Source organism: Myotis davidii, unplaced genomic scaffold (genome assembly GCF_000327345.1).
Source record: "Myotis davidii unplaced genomic scaffold, ASM32734v1 scaffold337, whole genome shotgun sequence".
Taxonomy (NCBI): domain Eukaryota; kingdom Metazoa; phylum Chordata; class Mammalia; order Chiroptera; family Vespertilionidae; genus Myotis; species Myotis davidii.
The window spans coordinates 2,049,320-2,053,190 of record NW_006288250.1 but is presented as its reverse complement, the minus strand read 5'-3'; positions in this window follow the sequence as shown (position 1 = coordinate 2,053,190).

The following is a 3,871-nucleotide window of genomic DNA, read 5'->3' as shown; positions in this document are numbered from 1 at the left end:
CCCATGATCCAAGTTTAATTCCCAGTCAGGGCACATATCCTGGCTCAATTCCCAGTAGGGGGCGTGCAGGAAGCAGCCAGTTGATAATGTTTCTGTCTCATTGATGTTTCTATCTCTATCCCTCTCCCTTCCGCTCTCTAAAAATAATGTATTTTTTTAAAATCATATTACAGATACAGTTCAGATGGGGTAGTCACGGATGTAAGAGCACCTGGGCAATAAGCCCTGTGTTAAGGACTCATGCAACGTCCTTGTGTTCTTTGTGAAGGGTACACTGCATAGTACCAAGAACTATGTAGTAACTACTGTACAGTGGTGGTTAGTACTCATCTGGGTGCTCGGGAATCCTAATACCTACCTTACCAGTTAACTATACCCTTTGATACATTATATAACAGCTATACATCTTTGCCCTTATATGAAATAAGAATTTTGGACTAGATTAGATCTCGCTAAGCTATAAAAGTCTCCAAATATCTGAATTGCCTAATGTGCTTGGTGTGGTGGTTTTTTAATTTAAAGTGAGCTGGTAAACTTTTTCAGACTAAATTTTTATTTAATTTATTTTTATTTTTTAAAATATATTTTATTGATTTTTTACAGATAGAGAGAGGGATAGAGAGTTAGAAACATCCATGAGAGAGAAACGGATCAGCTGCCTCCTGCACACCCCCTACTGGGGATGTGCCCGAAACCAAGGTACATGCCCTTGACCGGAATCGAACGTGGGACTCTTCAGTCCACAGGCCGACGCTCTAGCCACTGAGCCAAAGTGGTCAGGGCCAGACTAAATTTTTAAAAATTCGGTTTACAATTTTTGCATCATCTAACTCCTCGTCCTTCCTGGAGAACTGCATGCACACTTTGTGTCCTAGCCTTTAAATCTCATTTGAAGTTTCTGTTCTCAGCCCTAAGCCCTGGCTTCTGGCTGTAATACATTTGTTCTACCAGCGATGCAGCTAGGAACAAACAAAAGCCACCACCAGTTTCAGTTATAAAAACAAGAAAAACTGACCTTGGCTGGGTAGCTCAGTTGGTTAGATCATCGTCCTGATCAGCCAAGGTTACAGGTTTGATCTCTGGTCAGGGCACATTAAAGAAACAAGGAATGCATAAAGTATGTGGAACAACAAATCTCGTATCTCTCTCTCTCTCTCTCTCTCTCTCTCTCTCTCTCTCTCTCTCCATCTCCATCTTCCCCCTTCCTCTATCTCTCTCTAAAATCAGTTTTCAAAAACAACTGAAGTACAACAGTTCTTTTCTTTTTTTAAATATTGTTTTATTGATTTTTTACAGAGAGGAAGGGAGAGAGATAGAGAGTTAGAAACATCGATGAGAGAGAAACATCGATTAGCTGCCTCCTGCACACTCCCCACTGGGGATGTGCCCGCAACCCAGGTACATGCCCTTGACCGGAATCGAACCTGGGACCTTTCAGTCCGCAGGCCAACGCTCTATCCACTGAGACTAACGGGTTTCAGCAGTTCTTTTCTTTAAAACTATTTACAAGCTTTACTATAACAAAGTTCACTAAGTTTTTTTGGTAGCATTAAGGATATCAACTTGAAAAGAGCAAACTTCTTTTGGAATTTGAGTGAAAGTTATTAATAAAAGTAAATTAATATAAAAATCTAATGCAAAAATTATTCTCAAGATAAGCTAAAGGTCTCAGGAATTTAAATCCTCACCCTGGACTGTCCCCCTCTCCCTTTTAGTGTTATTAAGCCTTCTTAAAGCTTTTCTGAATGAGGTGTAACAAGAACAGAGTTGTTGGTACTAATGTGTGAATGATGCTCTTACGTCAGTGTACCTAAAATTATTTTTACCCAGAACTTGGACATTTGCATAATGACACTGATCAAACTACAGTTCTAGGTCAGACTCAAAGCTGTAGTATTACATTATTTTTAGACACAGTCAACACTTGTTCAGCTTCTATCAGGGGTGGGCAAACTTTTTGACTCGAGGGCCACAATGGGTTCTTAAACTGGACCGGAGGGCCGGAACAAAAGCATGGATGGAATGTTTGTGTGAACTAATATAAATTCAAAGTAAACATCATTACATAAAAGGGTACGGTTTTTTTGTGTGTGTGTGTTTTTTTTTAGTTTTATTCATTTCAAACGGGCATCCGGCCCGCGGGCCGTAGTTTGCCCACGGCTGTTCTAGCTCTATGAGGAGAGACTTGGAGGCAGTGGGACCCAGGTGGACCCAGGCCTATCTGATCCAGAGCCCTTCGGTACTCCACAGCATAATGCCTTCTTCTACAGAGTGGGCACTTTACTGAGTACATGTTAAGTGAAGTCACTAACCTAGAAAAATTCAAAAATCACCTGCATGATATGTGCTTGAGATTACAGAATACCTGTGCTATGCTTGACTCTCAGTACAATATTCAGTAAATATTTATTGAATTAATAAGTTGACATTAAAGTGCTATCGATGATCTTATTTGTTTTAGTGTTTGTGTTAACACAGAATGTATACATTTTCACAAATTTAATTGATTGCAGCAATAGCTACAGGTGTGCCTTTCATCTTGGTCTTCTATGTTGTTGCTTTAATTTTGGTTACCATAAAACTGCTTTTCATTTAATTTGAAGGGTCCTTGGAACCTTTAAGCTCTTCGTGTTACTATATCAAGCACGGGATATTTAAAACCTGAAAGTTTTTACAGATTAACTGCTGGCTTTCATACTGCTAGACTCCTATTTGGAAGGAAGCTAAGCTTATCTACATAAGCATCACAACCACGCAGCTGCCACTGTTGTCACTTCCATTAATTATTACATGCCAAGTACACATTGTACACATTGCTTCTGTGAATTCTCATGTTTGATGTATTATTTGAATTATTATTTATCCCCACTTTGACAGTTCAGGAAACTTGGGGTCAATGAGAACAAACAAGTTACTCAAGGCAGCAAATTCTAGATTAGAGTTGAGGTCTGTCTGATCCAAAGCCTGTGCTCTTCACTGTACCTTACTGTCCTCGGCAACATTTGTCTCTGCTGCCACACAGGGCATTCGTTATCCTCTGAACAACTTCATTTCATTTTAAACAACTCTTATTACTAGAAAAAATTTTGAGATAATATCTATCCCTCTTTCTCTTTGATTTATTATTCATTAAAGGTCTCTGAATCCCACATAAAATAGGCTTGGGATTAGGTGGGGAGGTCAAACTTTTCTCATTTTCTTCTACAGATTTCATTCATAAATATAGTTTTTAAAGATCACATGACTGAATTTTAGAGTGTGGATTTATCTTGGTTTATTAACAACTCCCTTATTATCAGGCATTTGAAATTATAACTAACACATTAGTGAAAATCTTGTGCATTGATTGCTTTTTGTATTTAGGTACATACTGAATGTGAATCCTCACAGTTTGGGCACAGATATCTGAGTCAGAAAAGGTTGAAATATTGTACCTACTTGAAATACTTGATCTAGTTTATAGAAAAGACACAGTGGTTGCAATTTCCAGAAGGCAGTAGTTCACCTGAGCCATCTTCATTTCACCAGTGCATGTCAACAGTTCTATTTCATGCGCACCCCTAACCATGCAACAACTCCATCTGTAGGCAGGAAAAGGAAAGCTGGATGAGTCTTTAAGTAGTAGGGAAAAGGGAAGGATCCACGTGTGATCTGTGATGAACAGGTAAAAAACAAGTGAAGTAAGTAAAGTCAGATACTGTCTTAATTACTACAAGATTTGAAGGGTTTCGGGATGAAGTGTGAACATGTTATTTCTGTATTTATTGTTAAATGTTCTTTTTATGTTCAAACTAGAGGCCTGGTGCATGAATTCGTGCACAGGTGGGGTCCCTTAGCCTGCCCAGCAATTGGGGCTGATGGGGGGGGGGCA